General features: G+C 46.2%; 1 non-coding gene across 1 annotated transcript; it reads right to left on the bottom strand.

Annotated features, from left to right (window-relative positions):
• Positions 1-6,160: 6,160 nt before the first annotated feature.
• Positions 6,161-6,298, bottom strand: LOC114817151. The gene has a single exon (XR_003764999.1). It is a non-coding gene; the product is annotated as a small nucleolar RNA SNORA7 (small nucleolar RNA).
• Between the last annotated feature and the right edge of the window lie 9,741 nt (positions 6,299-16,039).

Below are 16,039 nucleotides of genomic sequence, written 5' to 3'. Positions count from 1 at the left end.
GCTTGAATTTCCTAAGGAACTGAAATCTCTGTGATCCTAATTTCATTTTGATGTACTGATGAAAGAAAATCAGGCATAAACTCCCATTTTTCTTAACACTGGGAGTTCGCTATGCATGTGCTTTTCTCACACAAACACACACAGACACACACACACACACAAAACACACACACACACCATCGCCCCAAGATAATATACTCCAGAGGTTGTAAGCTCCCTCCTTCCAAAACAAACACACTGTTGAATTGATGAAGCATAAATACCTCAACTGCTCTGGCCTACGTAAGACTCTTCAAGGTTTGGAGGACACTAATTGTCCTCACTCTGTTTAGTTCCAACTCCTGACTCCCAAGATTCAACATTCTAGCTTTCTCACTGTGGAAAAGGAAAAATCACTGTTCGATTCGTATTCAGTGTTCTTAATCCAGCTTGTAAATTCCATGGACATTTTCATTTCGTTTGGTCCTTGAGAAGTACAACTTGCTTTTGCAGATGGTATTTTCTGGTGTCCGTCCTCTGCCGTCCTGGTATGAAATTGCTGTATTTGTTAAAAGTTTGTTCTTTTTTGTGATTATTGATTCCCATTGGTGCACCGTACAATGGGGTGTTGTAGTGTGTCACGAAGAAAGAAAAAACAATATGCAGATATATTATGGAGTGAGTTTTATTTTCAAATGACTGTGGTGTTATACTGTATTGATTTACCAAGATTCTAAGAAAAAAAGATAAATTTACCAAAATGTGTATATTTTAATAAATGCATAAAGCTTTATTGTGTGCCTTGACATTAAAAATGGGTTTGTAAAGAAAGTCGTAATTAAATGTGTCTTAGTGTAAACTTCCATTGTGATGGGAAGCTTTGCCACAGAAGAATAACCCAAGAGCCATCTAAACTTCAACTTCAGAACGAGAATCTGGAGAAAGGATATTCTGCCAGTTCTAAAATGAAGAAGAATAACTTGCCTAAATGTCTCAAATTTTCTTGAGAGGATAAGCAAATAAAAGGGCTGATTTCTCTATTTCTTACATTACTATGATGAATAGTAGAACAGTGCCTGAAACAGAGTAAGCACTTAAATGTAACAATAATAATAATAATAATAAACGCTTTTAGGTTACAGAATAAAAAAGTTAAATAGTAGCAGGTTAGAAAAAGACAGGTGTAACTTCAGTGTACATATAACAACCATCAACCAAAAATCTTCCCACCATTTTTTTATGGTGCTTGTTCATACATACATTCATTCATTCATTCAGTAGTATATATTGAGCACTTACTATGTGCAGAGCACTGCACTAAGTGCTTTGAATGGACAATTCTGCAGCAGATAGAGACAATCCCTGCCCAGTGACGGGCTTACAGTCTAAATGGGAGAGACAGAGCAAAATAGAACAAAACAAAAACAAGACAACATCATGAAGATAAAGAGAATCAAGGATACGCACCTCATTAACAAAATCCATAGGGCAATAAATAATATATACAAATGAGCAGAGTGCTGAGGGGAGGAGAAAGGGGAAGAGCAGAAGGTGGCGGGGGGGCGGGAGGAGAGGAGGAGCAGAGGGAAATGGGGGGCTCCAGCTGGGAAGGCCTCCTGGAGGAGGTGAGCTCTCAGAAAGGCTTTGAAGAGGGGAAAAGAGTTAGTTTGGTGGAGGTGAGGAGGGAGGGCATTCAAGGACAACGGGAGGACGTGGACCAGGGGTCGACGGCAGGACAGGCGCAAACAGGGGACCGTGAGGAGGTGAGAGGCCGAGGAGCGGAGTGTATGGGGTGGGCAGTAGAAAGAGAGAAAGGTGGTGAGGTAGGAGGGGGCAAGGGGATGGGCAGCTTTGAAGCCAAGAGTGAGGAGTTTTTGTTTAGTGTGGAGGTTGATTGACAACCACTGGAGGTTTATGAGGAGGGGAGTGACATGCCCAGTGCGTTTCTGTAGGAAGATGATCCAGGCAGCGGAGTGAAGAATAGACTGGAGTGGGGAGAGACAGAAGGAAGGGAGATCAGAGAGGAGGCTGACACAATAATCCAATCAGGATATTATGAGAGCTTGTACCAGCACAATAGTCATTTAGATGGAGAGGAAAGGGCGGATCTTGGTGATACTGTGAAGGTGAGACCGGCAGGTGTTGGTGATGGATTGGATGTGTGGGGTTAATGAGAGAGCGGAGTCAAGGACGACACCAAGGTTGCAGGCCTGTGAAACAGTAAGGATGGTCGTGCCGTCCACAGTGACAGAGAAGTCAGGGAGAGGACAGGGTTTGGGAGGGAAGATAATAAGCTCAGTCTTAGACATGTTGAGTTTTAGGTGGTGGGCAGGCATCCAGGTGGAGACATCCCGGAGGCAGGAGGAGATACGAGCCTGGAGGGAGGGGGAGAGAACAGGGGAGGAGTTGTAGATTTGGGTGTCATCTGAATAGAGATGATAGTTGAAGCCGTGGGAGCGAATGAGTTCACCAAGGGAGTGAGTATAGATGGAGAAGAGAAGAGGGCAAAGAACTGACCCTTGAGAAACCCGTACAGTTAGGGGATGGGATTTGGGGTGGGGAGGAGCCTGCGAAGGAGACCGAGAATGAACGGCCAGAAAGATAAGAGGAGAACCAGGAGAGGACGGAGTCCGTGAAACCAAGGTGAGATAAGGTGTGGAGGAGAAGGGGATGGTCGACAGTGTCAAAGACAGCTGAGAGGTCAAGACCCCACAGCACTGTACTCATCCGCTCAACTGTATATATTTTCGTTACCCTATTTATTTTGTTAAATGAATTGTACATCGCCTTGATTCTATTTAGTTGCCATTGTTTTTACGAGATGTTCTTCCCCTTGACTCTGTTTATTGCCATTGTTCTTGTCTGTCCGTCTCCCCCGATTAGACCGTAAGCCCGTCAAACGGCAGGGACTGTCTCTATCTGTTGCCGACTTGTTCATCCCAAGCGCTTAGTACAGTGCTCTGCACATAATAAGCGCTCAATAGATACTATTGAATGAATGGATTAGGATAGAGTAGGATCCATTGGATTTGGCAAGAAAGAGGTCATGGGTGACCTTTGAGAGAGCAGTCTCAGTGGAATGGAGGGGACAGAGACAGATTGGAGGGGGTCCAGGGGAGAGTTGGAGTTGAGGAATTCAAGGCAGCGAGAGTAGACACATTCTAGGACTTTTTAAAGAAAGGGTAGGAGGGAGATAGGATGATAACTGGAAGGGGAAGTGGGGTCGAGAGAGGGGGTTTCTAGGATGGGGGAGACATGGGCATGTTTGAAGGCAGAGGGGAAGAAGCCATTAGAGAGTGAATAGTTAAAGATAGAAGTTAAGGAGGGGAGGAAGGAAGGGGCGATAGTTTTTATAAGGTGAGCGGGAATGGAGTCCGAAGCACAGGTGGAGGGGGTGGCACTTGCGAGGAAGGAGGAGATCCCCTCTGAAGATACTGCAGGGAAGGATGGGAAAGTAGGGGAGAGGGTGGGAGTGGGGGGGGGGGGGGGGAGGATGGAGAAGGGGGAGGAGTGACTTTGGGGAGCTCAGACTTGTTAGTGGTAATTTTCGTAATGAAGTAGGTGGCCAAATCGGTGGGGGCAGGGGGGAGGGGGAGCAACAGTGGATTTGCGGAGAGAATTAAAAGTCCGGAACAATTGGTGGGGGTGATGGGCATGGGCGTCAATGAGGGAAGAAACGTAGTTTTGCCTGGCAGAGGAGAGGGCAGAGTTAAGGCAGGAAAGGATAAATTTGAAGTGAATAAGGTTGGCTTGGTGCTTAGTCTTTTGCCAGCAGCGCTCAGCAGCTCAAGCATAAGAGCGACAGAGGTGGACAGAGGCAGAGATCCAGGGCCGTGGGTTAGTGGCCTGAGTGGCGGAGGGAAAGGGGAACGAGCGAGTTGAGTTGAGTAGAGAGGTTGGACTTGAGAGCGGTAATCTGATCGGCAAAGAGACTGATGCAGTAGTGAAGGCAGGAGATGATAGACGCTTGGATCAGCGAGACAGCAGTTTAAATAGACAGAGAAAGGATTCTATGGGGGGTATAGAAGAATTTTTCTACCAATCATTTAACCAGTGATGTTTATCGAACTCCTACTGAGAGTCAAAGTACTGAATGAAAACTGTTTGGAAGGGTTCCACAGGACCAAGACGCTTTCTCTGCTTTCGAGGAGCTGACAGTCTAACCCCTTTCCCAGTAAGAAAACAGAGGCATCAAAAGTCCAAGTGATTTGGCTAGGACCATAGCCAGTGAGCTTGACAGGAGAATCCATCTGCCATGGCCAAAACTCCTTCATCCGATGACCAAAGTCCCTTGCAGCTATATGAGCGTGCCATGAACCAGAGTCCGTATGACTCAGGGACAGTGTGTGCTTCCACATAGGGTGGCCATTTTATGTCAGGGGTGGCGACGGGGAATGGCATCAATTACGGATGCAACTGTCTGAATTTCTGAATGAGAGGAACTGCTGGAGGAAAGGGTCAGGGGAGGGGAGGAAGTATGACAATCTAAACCAGGCCCCTCACAGGCATAGGTGAAATTTCTAGACACTGATGGAGCAAGATAACTAGTCACTCCTCAAGGCACCTCCTTCCTGTCTCTGAGGGAAAGGTCTTTTTCATAAGGTGCCAGTCGATAACTTGATGACATCAACTGATGCCCAACCAATTGAGGAATTGAGTAGGACGGAGGGAGCTAATGAAGATAAATAAAACTCCAGAGCCTACAGATAAAGGGAAACTCTCCAAGGCTACCAGAAGGGAAAAAATTTGGAACTGATGTCCTCTGGGTAGGCTAATAATAATAATAATAATGATAATAATGATGGTATTCGTTGTGTTCACTATGTGCCAACCACTGTTCTAGGCACTGGGATAGATACAAGGTAATCAGGGTGTCCCACGTGGGACTCACAGTCTTCATCCCCATTTTACAGATGAGGTCACTGAGACACAGAGAAGTGAAGTGACTTGCCCAAAGATACACAGCTGACAAGTGGCAGAGCTGGGATTAGAAGCCACGACCCCTGACTCCCAAACCCATGCTATTTCCACTAAGCTACGCTGCTTCTAAGATAATCGGGTTGGACACAGTCCTTGTCCCACATAGGATTTCCCGTCTTAAACCCCATTTCCCAGATGAGGGAACTGAGGCACAGAGAAGTGAAGTGACTTGGCCAAGGTCACACAGCAGACAAGTGGCAAAGCTGGGATTAGAACCCATGATCTTCTGACTCCCAGTCCCGTGCTCTCTCCACTAAGCTCAGTAGAGAACTGTGAGTGGCTTCAACATGGGAAGTATAGTAAGGGAAGGACAGCACTGTTTCACTGGGGGATTCCTGGGCTTAAAGAACAAATGCAAGAACAGGGAGTACAAAAGCAGCATGGCGTAGTGGATAGAGCACAGACCTGGGAGTCAGAAAGAGATGAGTTCTAATCCCACCTCTGCCACTTGTCTGCTGTGTGACCTCGGGCAAGTCACTTCTCTGTGCCTCAGTTAACTCATCTGTACAATGGGGATTGAGATTGTGAGCCCCATGTGGGACAGGGACCCACCCCAGCGCTTAATAGAGTGTGAGCATATAGTAAGCACTTCATTAATACCATTTTTAAAAATCGGCTATTTCCATAGCTTTATCAAAATCTCCAATTTAGTTTGAAACTTGATGCCAGGGGAGTTCAACCCTGTGCCCATTCTTCTCCCAAAAGATATGCTGGTATTCTTGGTTCCATCTTCTATGTCCCTATCTACCCAGGCATTGCTGGAAAACGAGCAATCTGGATGACAAATTCAATGTCAATATTCAACTCTGTGTTGGGGATGGAGATCCTTGGTATAATGGACTGTAAGCTCCTTGAGGGCAGGAATCATGTCTACCAAATCTTTTGCTCTGTACTCTCCCAAGAGCTTAGTACAGTGCTCTGCACACACAGGAAGTGCTCAATAAATACCACTGATAGATTGATGCATAACCATGAACTTGTCTTATGCCGTCGAGTCGTTTCCGACCCATAACGACACCATGAACACATCTCTTCCAGAATGTCCAGCTCTCCATCTGTGATTATTCTGGTAGTGGATCCATAGACTTTTCTTGGTAAAAATATGGAAGTGGTTTATCACTGCCTCCATCTGCACAGAAAACTCGAATCTCCGCCCTCGACTCTCTCCCACGGCGCTGCTGCCCAGCACGGGTGAGTTTTGACTTGTGGCAGATGGCCTTCCATTCGCTAGCCACTGGCCAAGCTAGGAATGGAATGGACGGGCCTCTGCTTGACTCTGTCTCCCGTAGCCGAGACTGGTAGAGTACTGGAAACTCTCCAGTTACGACCCTGAGAGGGGAAACCATGATCTACTTCAAGGTAAAGTTTTATTCATCATGATGCGCATAGGACTTTGATTTGGAAGAATTTCCCAGAGAACCAGAATCCTATTTGAATACCATGGCTGTGCCGAATCATTATTTTTTGACAGAGTTTTTGTTAAGCACTTACTATGTGCCAGACACTGTACTAAGTACTGGGGTAGTACAAGCTATGGACACACTCCCTGTCACACATTGGGCTCACCATCTTAATCCCCGTTTTACAGATGAGGTAACAGAGAAACAGAGCAGTGAAGTGACTTACCCAAGATCACATAGCAAACAAGTGGAGGAGCCGGGATTAGAACCCAAGTTCTAATTGAAGACTGGACCTAAAATAAAACCCTGTTTTATTCCACTGGAAATAGAGAAAGTTTTAAAATTCTGATACAGAGGCCACATCGTCAAGAAGTTATCATTCATTCATTCATTCATTCAACCGTATTTATTGAGCGCTTACTGTGTGCAGAGCACTGTACTAAGCGCTTGGAAAGTACACTTCGGCAACAGATAGAGACAATCCCTACCCAACGACGGGCTTCATCAAGAAGTTTCAAGGCAAATTTGTTTAACAGTCAATAGTTTAATAGCTTAATAGTCGCTAGAGTCCAAGTTTGATGACAGGATCAAATTAACCAATCAATCATGGTATTTTTGGTTACATTGTGTGCTTCCAAGCACTTACTACAGTGCTCTGCACAAAGCAAGATCCGCCCTTCCCTCTCCACCCAAACGGCTACCTTACTGCTACGGGCTCTCGTTATATCCCGGCTAGACTACCGTGTCGGCCTTCTCTCTGACCTCCCTTCCCCCTCTCTCGCCCCGCTCCGGTCTATTCTTCACTCCGCTGCCCGGCTCATCTTCCCACAGAAACGATCTGGGCATGTCACTCCCCTTCTTAAAAACTCCAGTGGTTGCCTATCGACCTCCGCTCCAAACAAAAACTCCTCACTCTAGGCTTCGAGGCTCTCCATCACCTCGCCCCTTCCTACCTCTCCTCCCTTCTCTCTTTCTACCGCCCGCCCCGCACGCTCCGCTCCTCCGCCACCCACCTCCTCACCGTCCCCCGGTCTCGCCCATCCCGCCGTCGACCCCCGGGCCACGTCCTCCCGCGGTCCCGGAACGCCCTCCCTCCTCACCTCCGCCAAACCGATTCTCTTTCCCTCTTCAAAACCCTACTTAAAACTCACCTCCTCCAAGAGACCTTCCCACACTGAGCTCCTCTTCTCCCCCTACTCCCTCCACCACCCCCCCTTCACCTCTCCGCAGCTTAACCCTCTTTTCCCCCCATTTCCCTCTGCTCCTCCCCCTCTCCCTTCCCGTCTCCTCAGCACTGTACTCGTCTGCTCGACTGTATATATTTATTACCCTATTTATTTTGTTAATGAAATGTACATCGCCTCTATTCTATTTAGTTGCCATTGTTTTTACGAGATGTTCTTCCCCTTGACTCTATTTACTGCCATTGTTCTCGTCTGTCCGTCTCCCTCGATTAGACCGTAAGCCCATCAAAGGGCAGGGACTGTCTCTATCTGTTGCCGACTTGTTCATTCCAAGCGCTTAGTACAGTGCTCTGCACATAGTAAGCGCTCAATAAATACTATTGAATGAATGAATGAAAGCAAGAGCTCAATAAATACGATTGGTTGATGATTGATTTTTTTGAGTACTTACTGTGTGAAGAGCACTGTTCCGAACGTTTGGAAGAGCACAATACAACAGAGTTGGTAGACACATTTCCTACCCACAGGTTTCTAACAGTTTCTAGACTTCTATCTAAAGTTGGCAAAAATGATGGACTTACGGTCTTCATGCTTTTTTTCCTCACTTTCACCAAATCTGTTGCACAGTGAAGATGAGGTCTGTTAGGCCTCGATGGGCTTTTATTTTATGATATCTGTTAAGCGCCTACTCTGCCTTGTCTTATGCCGTCGAGTCGTCTCCGACCCACAGCGACGCCATGGACACATCTCTCCCAGAACGTCCCACTTCCATCTGCAATCATTCTGGTCGTGGATCCATAGTTTTCTTGGTCAAAATCCGGCAGTGGTTTACCAGACCCTATTCTAAGCACTGGGGTAGATAGAACCTAATCAGTTTGGACGTAGTCCATATCCTATATGGGGCTTAGAGTCTTAATCTCCATTTTGCAGGTGAGGTCGCTGAGGCACAGAGAAGTATTGTACTGGTGAGAGACTAATATTATTATGATATTCATTGGCTAGATGGTAGTTAATATCATTTGACTTCAGGGCTCAGCACCATCTTTTTTAAAAAATAAGTCGAAAATACTTTTAAATTTCAGAAAGATTTTAAACCATCTGCATTCCTCAAAAAAAGCCAGTCTTCTTTGCATCAAGCCAAACCTTCCGACCACTGACTTTGAAGTATTCAATCAGTTCTCGTCCCCTTACTCAACCTCACTTCTCTCCTACCAACCCCTGCCGTATTCACTTCATTCCTCTTAAGCCAATCTACTCCCTGCGCTTCGTTCTCTTGCCATCGACCTCTTGTTCATACCCTCTTTCCTCCGCGGAACTCCCTCCTGCTTCACATTCAGCAGAGGACTGCACTCCCCGTCTTCAGAGGCCTTCAGAAATCACATCTCCTCCAGGAAGCCTTCCCCGACTAATCTTTCGTTGCTGCTTTTACGGTATTTGTTAAGTGCTTACTACTACTTACACTGAGAAGCAGTGTGGCTCAGTGGAAAGAGCCCGGACTTGGGAGTCAGAGGTCATGGGTTCGAATCCCGGCTCTGCCACTTGTCAGCTGGGTGACTGTGGGCAAGTCACTTCACTTCTCTGTGCCTCAGTGACCTCATCTCATGTGGGACAACCTGATGACCCCGTATCCACCCCAGCGCTTAGAACAGTGCTCTGCACATAGTAAGCGCCTAACAAATACCAACATTACAAAGGGCTGTACAAAGGGCTAGAGTAGCTACGAGCTAATCAGGTAGGACACGCTTCATGTCCCAGGTGGAGCTCACAGTCTTAATCCTCATTTTAAGAATGAGGTCGCTGAGGCACAGAGAAGTGAAGTGACTTGTCCAAGATCATGCAGCAGGCAAGTGGCAGAGCTGGGATTCGAACCCAGGGCTTCCTGATTCTCAGGCCCATGCTCTATCCATGAGGCCATGCTGCTTCTCAATCTCTCATCTCCCCACCCTATGTCCCCCTAACTTCTCCTTCAGCTCTTCCGGGTCACCTTGGCATCTTCGTACTTATGAGCTCCTTTCTCTGGAAGCATTTATGTTTTATCTTTATACAACTGGTTTTAGTGTCTCTCTCTCCCCATCTAGAGGGTAAACTCCTGGAGGACAGGAATCATGTCTAATAATCCTACCGTCTTTTTTATGGCATTTATTAAGCTCTTACTATGTGCCAGGCACTTGAACTAAATGCTGGGATAGATACAAGCTGATCGGGTTGGACACAGTCCCTGTCCCACGAAGGACTCACAGTTTTAATCGCCATTTTACAGATGAGGTCACTGAGGCACAGAGAAGTGAAGTGACTAGCCCACGGTCACACAGCAGGCTAGTGACAGAGCCAGGATTAGAACTCAGGTCTTTCTGACTCCCTGGCCTGCGCGTTACCCACTAGGCCACGCTGCTTCTCCCAAGTACTTAGTACAGTGACATACGGGCAGTGAACACTCAAAAATACTACTGACAGACTGAAATAATTTAAAAATATAAAGAGCATCAAAGAACTACTCAGTTCTGGAACTTGGAATATGCTCTAGGCCCAGGAGAGTGTACACATTCAGACTTTGCCAGACTTTTGTGCTGATTACAACTTGGGCAGCATTATTTTTGATGAGCCATTATGGGAAGAGACAGGAATGTTCCCCTTCTCTCATATATATATTCTAGAAGAATACTCCTTACGCAGTGATATCCCTTTTTCAGTATTCTTTGGATATACTTTTTTATGATATTTGTTAAACACTTACTATGCGCCAGGCACCGTACTAAACGCTGGGGTACATACAAGATAATCAGGTTGAAAGCAGTCCCTGACCCACATAAGGCTCCCATTATACAGATGAGGTAACTGAGGCACAGAGAAGTGATTTCCCCAAGGTCACCCAGCAGACAGGTGGCGGAGGCGGAATTTAGAACCCAGATTCTCTGACTCCCAGGCCCTTGCTCTTTCCATTAGGCCGTGCCGCTTCTTGCTATAAATCCATAAATTCAAACCCAAAAATGCGTTCAAACCCAAAAATGTAAGCACATTAATGTAAACACATTAATGTAAGCAAAAATGTAAGCTTACATAATGTATGCACATTATGAGCAGGGAATGCGTCAGTTATACTGCTATATTGAGATGATTTTAATGAGATGTTTATCCCCTTGATTCTATTTATTGCTATTGTTCTTGTCCATCCGTCTCCCCCGATTAGATTGTAAGCCCGTCAAAGGGCAGGGACCGTCTCTATCTGTAACCGATTTGTACATTCCAAGCACTTAGTACAGTGCTCTGCACATAGTAAGCGCTCAATAAATACTATTGAATGAATGAATATTGTACTCTCCCAAGCATTTAGTACAGTGGTCTGTGCTCTGTATAATAATCAATAAATACCACTGATTGAAGGAAAACAGAAAACACGAGGAAGAAGCTTTGCCCATCTAAGCTCTGACAATTTAGACAATGTTAAGGAACTAGGACGTTTGTGTTTATACTTTTATTTGAAAATGCAAAGCGACTTCTTTTTTTATAAAGCTTTTAAATATTTGTTTAACTTTTTCAACTTTTCTAGAAGGGGCCCAAAGAGGAGGAGCTGGCTCAGTGCCTCTGTAAAGGTCCCAAATTCTTGATACCTGTAAAATAGTTTGGGTTTGTTTTTCTTTATGGTTTTGGCATCACCTAAACAGAGTTTCCATTTCACGTTTGGGAGGTTCCCCGACTCCTGGCCAACAAAGACTGTGCTCTCAGTCTCAGGATAAGGTGGAGAAATATGGATTTCTCAAGAGGGGCTATTCAGTCCTAAGCAGCGGGGACGAATGTACAATCCACAATCCCGGTTCAGTCTCAATATAGCCGCACATCTGGGAGTTACACATTCATCTGTGGAGCTTCCCCTCTCAATGGCAGCACTTATTCCATTTCTCCCGAGCTCCACACTGCAGCCTAGCTGTACTACCCAGCGTGTGATGTAATGAGCACAAATGTCCTGCCAAACATTTAAGGAGTTACAGTTCACATTGTGTACATTGTACAGAGAAACAATATGAAACCCAGATTTAAAAAAAAAAAATACAGTGAGATGAAATCCAACCCTGTTCTATTGTTCCCCCAGAGCATTACTCCACACAAACATGTAGCTTGTGTGCTTGGAAAAAATGTTCTTTTTGACTAAAAGATTAAACTCAAACTTTTTTAGAAAAAATCAGCTTGACTTATTTTCTCTGGAAAGCGAGGCCAGAGAGGAGCCAGTTTCAAGTCGAGGAGTCTCTGCTTGGGGTCAAGTCGCTGAAAGCCAGAGAGAAGGATGAACCTCAGGGTCGAAGGACATCTTGCCTCTCAAACTATCTCTTGCGAGCAGGAATGCAAGCTACAGTAGGTTGCTAATAGTCCTAAAGACAATAATAATGGAATTTGTTAAGCTCTTACTATGTTCCAGTAACTTTACTAAACCTTAGGGTGGATTTGAGCAAATCAAGTTGGACACAGTCCCTAGCCCACGAGGGGCTCAGTGTCAATCCCCACTTCACGGATGAGGTAACTGAGGCCCAGAGAAGTGAAGTGACTTGCCCAAGGTCACACAGAAGACAAGTAGCAGAACCGGGATCAGAACCCATGACCTACGGACTTCTAGGTCCGTGCTCTATCCACTACGCCATGCTCATCGCCCTTGCTTGCACTTGGAGTTGTAGCTTTTATTCACACCTCAGCCCCACGACACATATCTATATATATACACATATATCTCATAGTATTGAGTGCTTACTATGTGCAAAGCACTGTACTAAGCGCTTGGAATGGACAATTCGGCAACAGAGAGAGACTATCCCCGCCCAATGACGGGCTCACGGTCTAAACGGGGGAGACGGACAGCAAAGCAAAACAGAACAAAACAAAAACAAGACAGCATCATCAAGATAAATAGAATCAAGGAGATATACACCTCATTAACAAAATAAATAGGGTAATAAATAATATATACAAATAACCACAGCTGAGGGGAGGGGAAGGGGGAAGAGCAGAGGGTGGGAGAGGAGGGGAGGAGGAGGGGAGCAGAGGGAAAGGGGGGCTCAGTGTGGGAAGGCCTCCTGGAGGAGGTGAGCTCTCAGTAGGGCTTTGAAGAGGGGAAGAGCTAGTTTGGCGGAGTGGAGGAGGGAGGGCGTTCCAGGTCAGTGGTAGGACAAGGGCCAGGGGTCGACGGCGGGATAGGCGAGAACGGGGGACGGTGAGGAGGTGGGCGGCAGAGGAGCGGAGCGTCCCGGGTGGACGGTAGAAAGAGAGAAGGGAGGAGAGGTAGGAGGGGGCAAGGGGATGGACAGCTTTGAAGTCAAGAGTAGGAGTCTTTGTTTTATGCGAAGGTTGATAGGCAACCACTGGAGATTTTTGAGGAGGGGAGTGACAGGCCCGGAGCGTTTCTGTAGAAAGATGATCCGGGCAGCAGAATGAAGAACAGACTGGAGCAGGGAGAGACAGGAGCATGGGAGATCAGAGAGGAGGCTGACACAATAATCCAGTCGGGATATTATCTTAATATCTATCTCTCCCTTTGAACTGTAAGTTTGTGGACAGGGAACATTTCTACCAAATCTGTAGTACTGTAGTCTCCCATGCTCTAGTACAGCGATCTGCACAAAGTGTTCCTTAAATATGATCGATTAATGTCAGTCTTCCCTTTTAGACCGTAAACTCCCTGCGGACAAGGAACGTTTCTACCAACTCTGTTGTATTCTATTCTCCCAAGCTGTTAGTACGATGCTCCGCACGCGGTAAATGCTCAACAAATACCACCGATCGGTTGACTGATTGACTGACTGATGAACAGTGATCCCTCTCTTTGGCGAAAATCCTCAAAAAAGGCCATGCTGGAGAGGGGTAATCAGAGATGACGAGATGTCATGTTCCGTAGCAATCAGCCCCACCCCCGGACCATTGCAAGAGATTCCCTTTCACTTGCTTGCTGAACTTTTTCCCTGTGCTTTGCACACCGTAAGTGCTCAATAAGTGACAATGAATGAATGAATGTCCGATTTAGACAGCTGAAATCAGAGGAGCAGTGTGGCCCAGTGGATAAAAAACGGACCTGGGGGTCAGAAGGACCTGGGTTCTAGCCCCCACTTGTCCGCTGTGTGACCTTGGGCAAGTCACTTCACTTCTCTGGGCCCGTTACCGCATCCGTAAAATGGGGATTATGAACCGTGAGCCCCACGTGAGACACGGACCGTGGCCCATCTGATTGCCCTGTATCTACCTCAACGTTTAATACGGTGTCTGGCACATAGGAAGCACTTAAAAGCCATTTAAAAAATCATCCATGTCAGGACTTTCCTACCATGACTCGGAAGCCAAGACCGAGAGGTGAACAAGGCTGATATACCACCAGCTCCATGTGGGAACCGATGATCCATTCTTAGGCTTAGTCCGAATTTGCACGTAATAAGCACTTAGAAACTATTACAGCAGCGTGGCTTAGTGGAAAGAGCCCGGGCTTGGGAGTCAGAGGTGGTGGGTTCTAATCCCGGCTCCGCCACTCGTCTGCCGTGTGACCTTGGGCAAGTCACTTCACTTCTCTGCGCCTCAGTTCGCCACCTGTAAAATGGGGATTAAGACGGCGAGCCCCACGTGGGACAAACTCATTTCCTTGTATCTATTCCAGCACTTAGAACAATCCTTGGCAAATACCATCATCATCATCATTATTATAATTATAATATCATCATCATATGTTATCAGTCAGAACCTCTGTCAATTATTTATTTAGTGTCTGTTATTTAGTATTAGTGTCTGTCTCCCGCTTTAGACAGTGAGCTCACTGTGGGTAGGGAGTGCGTCTTTGTTGCCCTGTACTCACCCAAGCTCCTAGTACAGTGCTCTGCTCACAGTAAGTGCTCAATAAATACAATGGATTGAATGAAAGTTCATGTTTCAAGGACCGATCGTACCTCAATCAGCCCAGAAAAGGCAGGAGTTCCAGCCAGAAGGGAAGCTGAGTTGCGTCTCCTCTTGAGGAGCGGCTTGAATAATAATAATTATAATTATAGTATTTATTAAGCGCTTACTATGTGCCAGGCACTGTACTAAGGGCCGGGGTGGATATAGCAAATTAGGTTGGACACAGTCCCTGTCCCATGTGGGGCTCACAGTCTCAATCCCTATTTTACAGATGAGGTTACTGAGGCAAAGAGAAGTGAAGTGACTTGCCCACGGTCACGTGGCAGATAAGTGGCAGAGTCAGGATTAGAACCCATGACCTTCTGACTCTCAGGCCCGTGCTCTATCCGCTACATCATGCTGCTTCTCACTGATTGAAGCAATCAATCCAGAAATCAAACTCACCACCCCTAGTCAGATACATACATATCAGCAAGCATGGTTGAGGGGAAAAAAGTCAAAGTGACACCTCTTCCCAAACCAACGGCAGAAATAAGATAGGTGGAACTGGCTCCCTGGCTGATACTTTCATTTTTCAGCTCTCTTCCCTGCCTCCACTTATCCAAATAAATATATCAGGGAAAGGACGAGGCAGGGTGCAGTGGAGAGAGTTCAGACATTCCCAGAAATGTTCAAAGGGTTTGAAAACAAAAGGATGGTATTTAGTAAGCGCTTGCTATGTGCCAAGCACTGTTCTAAGTGCTGGGGTAGATATAAGTTAATCAGGTTGGACACAGACGCTGTCACACATGGGGCTCATTGTCTTAACTCCCATTTTTACAGATGAATGGACTAAGGCACAGAGAAGAATCCTAAATACACTCAGATTTCTGCTGCAGAAGACTCTTTGGTGAATTGGGGCTGTTCTTTTAATGTTTCCGCAAACATTTCCCCCAGAGCGGTCCTTCTCCGGAGGGACGAAACATCCTCAGGACCCAAAGGTAATTTTTTCTAATGGTATTTATTAAGCAATTACTATATGCCAGGCACCGTGTTGCATAGATACAAGATAATGGGGTTGAACACAGCGCCTGTCCCATAGTCTGTGGAACGAGATTTAATCCCCATTTTACAGATGAGGTAACTGAGACACGGAGAAATTAAGCGACTTGCCCAAGATCACACAGCAGACAAGTGGTGGAGCCGAGACTAGAACCCAGGTCCTCAGACTCCCCCTCTCGTGCTCTTCCCACTGGGCCGTGCCGCTTCCCACTTTCGGCCCAAACGGTCAGATGTTTCCCTCGAATTAGAGAGATCGTTCCTGGAACGAACGTGTGTGGTTTCCTTAGAGCAGAGCTATCCGTACTGAATCCACAAAGCAGAATGTGAAAAATCGAAATCATGTCTTCAATCAACGGTTGGGTGCTACGCAGGCAAGGAACCATCTTTTTAGCAGACGATGGTGCTCGAAAGACCCTTTCCCTTTAAATTGCAGAAGGGTGGGTGGGCAAATTACATCAGAGCCCATCCCTCTACTTGTTTTTCCACATTCAAGAGAGAGTCGAATCCATAATTCTATTCTGACACGAGTTTCCGTTTTCCACACGGAGCAGGCTCCGGTCCTGCTAATTACCACAGACAATCACCACCGTGAGC

Source organism: Ornithorhynchus anatinus, chromosome 1, assembly GCF_004115215.2.
Source record: "Ornithorhynchus anatinus isolate Pmale09 chromosome 1, mOrnAna1.pri.v4, whole genome shotgun sequence".
NCBI classification, from domain to species: domain Eukaryota; kingdom Metazoa; phylum Chordata; class Mammalia; order Monotremata; family Ornithorhynchidae; genus Ornithorhynchus; species Ornithorhynchus anatinus.
This window is presented reverse-complemented; position numbering and strand designations above follow the sequence as displayed.